The sequence below is a fragment of the Carassius gibelio genome, chromosome A14 (assembly GCF_023724105.1).
Source record: "Carassius gibelio isolate Cgi1373 ecotype wild population from Czech Republic chromosome A14, carGib1.2-hapl.c, whole genome shotgun sequence".
NCBI classification, from domain to species: Eukaryota; Metazoa; Chordata; class Actinopteri; order Cypriniformes; family Cyprinidae; genus Carassius; species Carassius gibelio.
Window position 1 is genome coordinate 23,053,034 of NC_068384.1, and position 10,722 is coordinate 23,063,755.

At 39.4% G+C, this 10,722-nt stretch overlaps 1 protein-coding gene across 1 annotated transcript in view; it reads right to left on the reverse strand.

The window, feature by feature from the left end:
- Nucleotides 1-439: 439 nt before the first annotated feature.
- The window catches only part of LOC128026859 (neurite extension and migration factor-like), a 144,119-nt gene continuing 133,836 nt past the window's right edge, over nt 440-10,722 (reverse strand). Inside the window, exon 4 of the mRNA XM_052614102.1 lies at nt 440-569. The gene's annotated coding sequence lies outside the window, so the exon portion shown is untranslated. The remainder of the gene's footprint in view (nt 570-10,722) is intronic.

Here is a 10,722-nt window from a genome sequence, read left to right on the forward strand (position 1 = left end):
CACTGGCTCCCTATCAAACATCGTATAGATTTTAAAATATTGCTTATTACTTATAAAGCCCTGAATGGTTTAGCACCTCAGTATTTGAATGAGCTCCTTTTACATTATACTCCTCTACGTCCGCTACGTTCTCAAAACTCAGGCAATTTGATAATACCTAGAATATCAAAATCAACTGCGGGCGGCAGATCCTTTTCCTATTTGGCGCCTAAACTCTGGAATAACCTACCTAACATTGTTCGGGAGGCAGACACACTCTTGCAGTTTAAATCTAGATTAAAGACCCATCTCTTTAACCTGGCATACACATAACATACTAATATGCTTTTAATATCCAAATGCGTTAAAGGATTTTTAGGCTGCATTAATTAGGTAAACTGGAACCGGAACACTTCACATAACACCGTACTTTCTACATCATTAGAAGAACGGCATATACGCTAATATTTGTCTGTTTCTCTCTTGTTCCGAGGTCACCGTGGCCACCAGATCCAGTCTGTGTCCAGATCAGAGGGTCACTGCAGTCACCCGGATCCAGTACGTATCCAGACCAGATGGTGGATCAGCACCTAGAAAGGACCTCTACTGCCCTGAAAGACAGCGGAGACCAGGACAACTAGAGCCCCAGATACAGATCCCCTGTAAAGACCTTGTCTCAGAGGAGCACCAGGACAAGACCACAGGAAACAGATGATTCTTCTGCACAATCTGACTTTGCTGCAGCCTGGAATTGAACTACTGGTTTCGTCTGGTCAGAGGAGAACTGGCCCCCCAACTGAGCCTGGTTTCTCCCAAGGTTTTTTTCTCCATTCTGTCACCGATGGAGTTTCGGTTCCTTGCCGCTGTCGCCTCTGGCTTGCTTAGTTGGGGTCACTTCATCTACAGCGATATCGTTGACTTGATTGCAAATTAAAACAGACACTATTTCAACTGAACAGAGATGACATCAATGAATTCAATGATGAACTGCCTTTAACTATCATTTTGCATTATTGAGACACTGTTTTCCAAATGAATGTTGTTCAGTGCTTTGGCGCAATGTATTTTGTTTAAAGCACTATATAAATAAAGGTGATTGATTGATTGACAACAAAATGGTAACATCTTAGTGGTATCGTGTACTGTAATTGAAAGTAGCCTATTTATAACTGTTGAACCGTAGACAGCACATGCTGTGTTCATCTAATAAAGATCTTCATCGCTAGCAAACAATAACATTTAAAGATTTTCTTTCAGTTGACTGTAGATCCAAAGCCACATCGTCAATGCTCTTTTTGTTCTTAAACTTTCTGTTACAACTCAGTGAGAACCACTTCAGAGTCAGACGGTTCAGCGTGTGACAGGGAACTGAACGAATCATTCAATCTGATTCACGAACCAATTCACTGGTCACTGGTTTTCCAACTGGTTTGATCAAGCTTTTGAACAGAACTGACTCAAAAGAATGAATAATTTGCGAATTGGCATCGCTCATTGCCCAGAGAAAAGGAGACGTGCGTTTGGAATAAACTGAAGCATTTATAACTTGTATTGGATTAAGATAAAGTAACGAGAGGAGTGTGGCCCACAGTAACGAAGGAAAAGTACAATACTTTCACTAAAAATGTACAGAGTAAAAGAGTAAAATAACCCATCTTTAAATATACTCTAAAATGATTAGTTACCCGCCAAAAAAATCTAGTAAATGTAACAAAGTAAATGTAACTCGTTACTACCCACCTCTGGCAGAGACTCACTAGGCCATCACCAGAACCATAATCCTGATCAAACTGGAGTTCATAGCCAGAGCGTTCAGAGACCTCTGCAACCAGAGCATCCACTATAAGGTCTGCAAAAACAGTATCCAGCAAACTGGGCAGAGAGATTGCATGAGCTCTGGACACAGGTAATTTTACACACAGGGATTTTAACCGACTGTGAGACAGAGAGCAGGTGACAACATGTAAAACACCCTGACACTGAAGAGGTGCAGAGCAAGTCTAGATATAAAGCGAATGAAAATTAGAAAAAAAAAAGAGAACAAGTGCAAAGCCAATGAGTTACTCTGCTTATAGCCGAAGGCAATCAATTGTGTGCAGCCAGCAAGAAGGGAAAAAAAACAAAACCAATGTGAAAAGAAAAGCTAACAAGTCCTGACACCACACTTGCAATGAGCTCCGTGCATGAACTGTGTTCCCATTGTTCATTGCTCCCTACTCCCTGAGCAGGGTAAATCTGTTGAAGTTTACCTCACTTCGGAACATCACATTTATGTATATAGCACTTTTCACAATTCAAATTGTTGCAAACCAGCTTCACAGAAAATTAAAGTTTCTACATTATATTTAGGAGTAGCTTATCTGTGGTGACTATGTCAAGGTGATATCCATATGGAGTTGCAGTAAGTTGATGACGTATTCTTATTGACAAAGTATGTTAATTAGTGGTCAAGATAAAGGGATTGCTAACTTCAATACCTTGGTTGGATAGGAGTGGTTAAAGGGGTCCTGCTATGCTCTTTAACAATGTCTTGAATTTGTTTTGGGGGTGTACTAGAACATGCTCTCATGCTTGATGCTTCTAAAAAAATACACACTACACACTGACTAAAATTCAAAAAGTGTAAAAGCATAATAGGACCCCATTAAGAATATCTGCTTGTTACGTCTGACATCATCCTTCACCTCTTCTGGGACCTAATGCTCTGCCAGACACCCCCCCCAAAAAACAAATGGATTCAGCTAAAATATTAGTATCTGAGACACTGTGAGCACGGAGACTGTAGTGTGCACAGCAAATTACGCTTAGCTTAAATACGTAATATTAATGAAATAGTGTTAATAAATGGCTGCTGAGATAGTATTCTCAAGTGAAATGAGTAGAGGATTGGACCCGGAAACAGCAGTCCTTATGTCATACAAGAGGATTCTCCCAAGCCATCAAACGGAAGCAACCGCAAGCTATTTTGTTCCCAGTGTATTGACTGGGATGGTTTGCTACAATACTAGTACCGGCACTAAAAAAGCTAATAGGGTTATTTTGATTTCATAATGTACAATCATTTTCAATACCATTAGCAAAACTACCACATACTGTATACTGTTACAATTAGGGGGTGTGTGTTAACGTAGGACAATCACAGATGAGGAGGAACTGAACAGACCGGGTATTTAAACACAAGAGGTAATGAGGGAACTGAAGACAGCTGGGGAATGATCAATTAACCAAAATAAGAAAAGGAAGGTGACCAAATAAGGGAACAGAAATCCATGAACGTAACAGTTCGCCCCCTCCCAGAACGGTGCGTCCTCGCACCGCAAGAGGAGCAGGCAAGGAGCAGGTGAAGAGGTGGAGCCGGAGGGACGAGGGAGCCCGGTGGAGCAGGTGGGATGCCAGGCCACGGTGGAGATGAGGGAGCTAAGAGCAGAGGCGGAGCCGCTGGGTCGAAGGACCGAGGAGGAGTCCAGGGCTTCAGAGCTGGGCGGAACCAGCGGAGAAACAGAAAATTCAGAGCTGGGCGGAACCAACAGAGACACAGAAAATTCAGAGCTGGGCGGAACCAAAAGAGAAACAAAAAAATTCAGAGCTGGGCGGAACCAGCAGAGAAACAGAAAATTCAGGGCTGGGCGGAACCAGCAGAGACACAGAAAATTCAGAGCTGGGCGGAACCAACAGAGACACAGAAAATTCAGAGCTGGGCGGAACCAAAAGAGAAACAAAAAAATTCAGAGCTGGGCGGAACCAGCGGAGACACAGAAAATTCAGGGCTGGGCGGAACCAGCGGAGAAACAGGAAAATTAGGGCTGGATGGAACCAGCGTAGGAACAGGGGATACAGGAAATACCTCCATACACCAGTCCATAAGGTCCATAAGTTGCTCCATATCATTTCCCGAGACGGAATACAGCTCACCCTCAGTCGTGGAAGTGTGGGCAGGGCTTCCCTCCACGCCCTCGATCTCCACTAAGACTCCCACGACGCAAGGTGTTGCCGGCTCACACACCTGGTCAGTCGCGCTCTCGAGGTCCTGCACCCTGTCAGTGATTGGCTCGGGCTCCGTGCGGCGGGATGGTGGCTGGCTGGTCTCTGGGTCGGGAGTGGGGCTCTTCGGCGGTACAGATGGTCCATGAAGATCCATTTTTCTCCAGCACCCACTCCACGAAAGCGGCGAAATCCTCTCGGGGACCGTTCGCTGGTAGTACAGGCCGATGTAGAAGAAGTTAGAGAGCGAGCAGTTGGGGAAGTGGATAAGGCACGCCAGATCTAGAAAGTCTCTGGTATGGTTCTCCAGCGAACGGTCCAGTTGCTCCAGGCATAGGAGACAGACTGCTGGAATGGCCATTCCAGGAGAGGGAGGAAAATAAAAGACCAAAAAGAAAGAAAAAACGGCGCTAAACAAACTATACTGTTTCGGTCCGTGATTCTGTTACAATTATGGGGTGTGTGCTAACGAATGATAATCACGGACGAGGATCTTTGTTTAAGACTGTTTAAGTTCCATCTTTGTTTAAAGACTTTCTGGTGCATTTCACTTACAACCAATAACATTTCTAGAAGGATTTTCATCGGTCAGGTGTGGATCTATTCAAAATTTAATCCAGGAGCAAAGATAAATAATTTGTACTTTAAAAGCACGGAGAGATCCCGACTGCACACAGTCTTCTCACAAGCAGTTTATTTGTATAAGTTAGGCCTATTTGAGAGCTCACATCCAGTTTTCTGCGATTACATGACAGTGTTCTCATTTTACAATAAAGCCCTGGCCACATTAGCAGTTTTAATATCTCATCAGGATAAGGGGGTAATAGAAGAAAAGATGACTTTGCAGCTACAGGTGATGTCTGAGGCCATTCTTTTTGCAGCTAAAATGATGTTAAATAAGGATGATACCTTTTTGATTAAGATAAATGGTAAGGCCTTAGAGGTAAAAGCTGTAGTAAACTATAGGGGTTGTTTAATAGACAATAAATGAACGGGTGATTTTATGGCTAGAAAGGCATTTAAAATATATGTGGTAAAATTACGTTTTTAGAAAGGCAAGCCGGTTTGTTAGACATTCACTCTGTAAAATGATTAGTAGGTGCCTTGATTCAACCTCATTTTGATTATGCGTCCTCCTTTTGGTATGGTAGTTGTTCCCAAGTTATGAAGAATAAATTGCAAAAGGCTCAAAATAAATTAGTTTGGATATTTTTAAGAGTACATTCTAGAGCACATTTACATAGTGAAAGTTTTAAGGAGTTGGGAATATTGACTGTGGAAAAAAGGGTGATATTGAAAAAATGGGTATGACACATAGAATTGTCAATAATGTGGTTCCAAGTTATTAAAAAAATATATTTTTATATGGTGAGTCAGCAGCATTCCTATAAAACTAGGGGTAGAAATTTTTGTATATTTGTCCATGTAAATTTAAGAGTTTGGTGGGGAAAATTTATTTTTTATATACTAGTGCTATAGCATGGAATAAATTACCAGTTTCAATAAAGGGAGTAAAAGATTTTTTGAGGAAAAGATTGGTAAAACGATGGCTGTTTGGTGAGGGTAGTTAGTGTGTTTCGTGGTGATTTTATTGTAAATTGTGTGATTTAGTGGTGTGTTTATTGTCAGTTGTGATTTGTATTTTTGGTGAATTATCTCTACTATATTGATAAAAATTAGATTTTTATAAATGTGATTAAAGCTGCAGTAGGTAACTTTTGTAAATATATATTTTTTACATGTTTGTTAAACCTGTCATTATGTCTTGACAGTAGAATATGAGACAGATAATCTGTGAAAAAAAATCAAGCTCCTCTGGCTCCTCCCAGTGTCCTATTGCCATTTGCAGAAATACATCGCTCCCGGTAAAAAATAACCAATCAGAGCTGCGGTCCGTAACTTTGTTTGTGTTCAAAATGTAGAAACATTTATATAATAAGCGAGTACACCATGAATCCACTTTCCAAACCGTGTTTTTAGCTTGTCCTGAATCACTAAGGTGCACCTATAATAAGTGTTTATATTCGGACTATTTTAGATTGCTTCTGGGATACCGCGGCGGAGTAACCCAGTACCTTTGTGATTCTTCATAGACATAAACAGAGAGAAGTAGCTCCGGCTACGATGTTCTTCCGCAAGACGCAAGCAGTTCTGTTTATTAATCGCTAGAGCGTCAAAAATTCCCTACTGCAGCTTTAATTATGATTAGGAGTTACTGTTGCTTTGTCTGTTCTACACGCACACATAACCTTTATATTAACATCGAGGGCCGCAATGGAAATAAGCCATGGGCTTTATTGTGTTTTTATCCTCGACAGTTTTTCTAAAGTGTATGGAATACTTGGATTTTGTACAGTTTTATAAACTTGTCAAATAAATTTAAATTCAATTCAATTCAACCTGTGTATATTCAGATACAGAGGAAAATGAGTAATGGAAGCGTGTCAGATATTTCAGTATCGGTACCAAAATTTAGATATTTATTATAACACTACCATGTAGTTTGTTTCTCCAAGCTCCGAGTCCATAAATGACGCTGAGATCCATCTCTGTCTGATCTTTCCCCGGTTCAGATATCAGCGCTTTGATTAGTCCCTTCACGATCTGATATTTTTATTGGCTACTGATGTGCTGTCAAAAGTTTGAATATCAATTCAAATTGTGGGCGTACTCAGTAACGAATTATGATTCAAAAGTAACGAAGTATAAAAAAATTATAAATGCAACACTTTTGTTTTTGTCCCCATGTTTCATGAGCTGAACTCAAAGATCTAAGACTTTTTCTATGTACACAAAATTTCTCTCAATATTGTTCACAAATCTGTCTAAATTTGTGTTAGTGAGCACTTCTCCTTTGCCGAGATAATCCATCCACATTACAGGTGTGGCATTTCAAGATGATGATTAGACAGTATGATTATTGCACAGGTGTGCCTTAGGCTAGACACAATAAAAGGACACTCTAAAATGTGCAGTTTTATCACACAGCACAATGCCACAGATGTCATAAGTTTTAGGGAGTGTGCAATTGGCATGCTGACTACAGGAATGTCCACCAGAGCTGTTGCCCGTGAATTGAATGTTCATTTCTCTACCATAAGGTGTCTCCGAAGGCATTTCAGAGAATAGGGCAGTACATCCAACACCAGCCCAGGACCTCCACATCCAGCATCTTCACCTCCTCGTCCGAGACCAGCTGATGACAGATGCTGCAACAATCGGTTTGATAACCAAAGTATTTCTGCACAAACTGTCAGAAACCATCTCAGAGAAGCTTATCTGCTGCTAGTCATCCTCATCGGGATCTCGACCTGACTGCGTCATCGTAACCGACTTGAGTGGGCAAATGCTTCAAGGATGTAAAATCTTCAAAGATGAATACCAGTTTTCACTGTACAGGGCAGATGGCAGACTGCGTATGGTGTCGTGTGAGTCAGCGGTATGCTGATGTCAGTGTTGTGGATCCAGTGGCCCATGGTAGCGGTGAGGTTATGGTATGGACAGGCGTATGCAGGGACGGACTGGGACTTAAAAACGGCCCTGGACTTTGACTAGGCCCAGCCCACAGCAATCGGCGCGTGTAAACTCGACAACAACAACAATAACGCCTGACATGAGTGTCACAAGACTTTAATTGCGGCTCATGATACTATACCATTCAAATTAAAGCAATAGCACTGACGGTGACTAGATGTTGAGCTGGAGTGGGTGTCTTTCTCTGCTCTTGGTCTAAACTCAACCTCAATAAACAATCGATGGAATGAATAAAAAAAAAAAAAAAAAAAAAAAAAAAAAAAAAAAAAAAAAACTGGTTTTATTCCAAGATAGCATGGAATAGTTTATATAATATGCTGTTATAACAGCATATTATACAATATATTCCATGCTGTCTTAAAAATTAATTTATTACTTAATAATCTTAATTTATGTAGTAATTAATCTTACTGCACATATAATAATACCACATCTAAATGAAAATACACCATTACAAATGTAACTTCAGTATTCAAAATCTTCAAAATTTGTAAGTATTAACTGTAATGTTAATTGTTAGCACAACATATTTCTTAATATTTGCTACTGCATTGTGTCACCGGCCTAAGAGAGATCCTTGTGGCACTCCATACTTTAGTGCAGTTAATTGAGATGATTCCCTGTTTAAATAAACAAAGTGATAGTGGTCAAACAGGTAGGCTCTAAACCATCTTAAGCCAGCACTTGAATACCCATGTAGTTTTGTAACTGATCAATGAGTATGTCATGATCTATGCTGCGAATGTAGCACTAAGATCAAGTAAAACTAGTAATGAGATACAACAGCAAGTCATTTTTAATTTGAACAAATGCAGTTTCTGTGCTATGATGGGGCCTTGAAGTTGTTCTATATAATAGATATATATAATTATTATTTTATTTTTATTTTTACAGGAAGAAGCACAATTGAACAGACACAACCATAAAAAATAAAAAAAAAATTGGCATAAACAGAAGATTTTAAATGGGTCTGTAATTTTCCAGTTCACCTGGATCTAGTTGTGGAATCTTCCGTTATTTCACTTGCTTTGGTCCAGACAAATTATTATTATTTATTTAATTTTTTGGGGGTGCAAAATTAAAATTTCACAAATGTAAATTTCACACTGCCCATTTTTGCAAGTGGACCAGAAATAGTAAACAAAACCACACGTGTGCTAAGTTTGTCCATACATTGGAGAGAAGATCTCAAGCAGGGAAAACAGGAAGTGTAAAACAGGCAAATCATGGAGATCTAATTTAAACATTTCAATTTTATAAATGTTCAGCTGGGTCTCAGTTCGGTTGTTTGGTCCGCACCCGAGTGCGATTGCTGTATTCACACCTGCCAAAAAGGTCCGCACCAAGAGGGGAAACAAAATAAATAATAAGCGTATTGTAGTAGTGTGAACATACATGGTCATTGTTTCAACACTGTTCCAATCAGTACACCTCTCTTCACTTTGCATACTTGTAGTGCTTTGCTTATTACAATAAACAAATTTAGTTCTGTCATGTCACACCATTCACATGCAGCATAAACATTGTGACGGTGTAAAAGCTGTGAGAAGATGTGCACAGTCTGCACACTCTTTCACTGACCCTTAAAGTTCACTTCATTTTTGTGCTGTATTGTTATTTTTTGTGCTTTAGTACATACAAAATTTATAATTACGGTTTCCTCTACCATTTTGAATTTTTTGAAAAACTTACTTTTTCGAACTCGTCCTAGACGGTTTGTCCGATTTACACGAAATTTTAACCAGATAATCTGCTGGCAGTGCTGACAAAAAGTTATGGAATTCAAATTGATTCGTCAACTTATTTTCATGAGACTCATCTAATTAGACTCCTGAAACCTTACAGAGTCCTACGATACCAAACATTCTAGGTTTCGCCTTACGGTTTGTGTAGCGTTGTGATTTAGCGCTTAAAAACATTTGGTTATATCTTTGAAACCGCTTGTCCGGTCGAGACAAAACCACTAATATCTAAGTAACTATGCCCAAATGCGAAAATATTGATAGTAAGGGTTAGTAAAATTCAATCAAAGTCACGAGTCAGTCATTTTTTACGTGTTTTTACATATAAATGTCTATAACTCTGAAGTAAATTGAGATATTTTCACCAAAATTGACACACATATGTATGCGCTCTCTCTGAGGACACATAAAAATTGGTGGGACTGAGCCTCTTGGTGGCGCTATAATAGAACAAAACTTGAAATTCCCATTGACTTCTATACAGTTTTGTGAAATAAAATGCTATACTAAACAAATGCATTGGTGTAATATTACAAAACTCAGAATGTGCCAACAACACCATCCCCTGAAGGTACTCAAAATATTTAGAAAAAATAATGACAAAATTTCCAAAAAGGCTAATAACTTTTGAATAAATCTGGCTATTGAAATGCCGCTGGTCTTAATAGATTCCTTGGGTCAAGCCGAGAACATAGATACCAAGTTTTCCTTATTTGGCCGAACTTCCTGTCCGCCATCTTGATTTTCAGTCAAAACCTACTTTGTCGAACTCCTCCTAGAACTCCTCCCTCCTAGTTTGTCAGATTTTCACCAAAATCGAATCATATCATCTCCAGACTGAGCCAACTAAAAGTTAAGGATCTCGTGTTGATTTACAAAATGGTTCTCATTTAGCGCATCAACGTATTTGCTGGAAGGATGCCAAAATGCATTTGAGGCTGTATCTCAGCAAAGCTTTGACATTGAATGTGTCATTGTCACCTCACGCTGACCATGCCACATCTATTTTGTAACAACGCCACCTATTGGTCAAGAGTAATAAACCAATAATTAACCATTAATAATTACACTTATAAAAATGCTAATAACTTTTAATTGCATCAGGCTATTGCAATGAAACTGGTCTAAAAATATTCCCTGGCTTATGCCAACAACATAGATATCCAATGTGCTAGAGTAAGTTGAACTTCCTGTCCGCCATTTTGATTTATGTTGAAAATCTACTTTTTCAAACTCCTCATCAACCGTTGGTCCGATTTTCACCAAAATTGAGTCAAATGATCTTCAGACTGTGCTGACAAAATGTTATGGATTTTGTATCCATACACAAAACCGTTTTCACATACCACAGCGACGAATTTTAGGCATGATGCCAAAATGAGGCTTGAGGCTTTATCTCTCCAATGATTTGGAATATTGACACCAAAATTTGTGTGTGTCGTTGACAAGTCACACAGAGTACACCAAATTGATTTGATAACAGCGC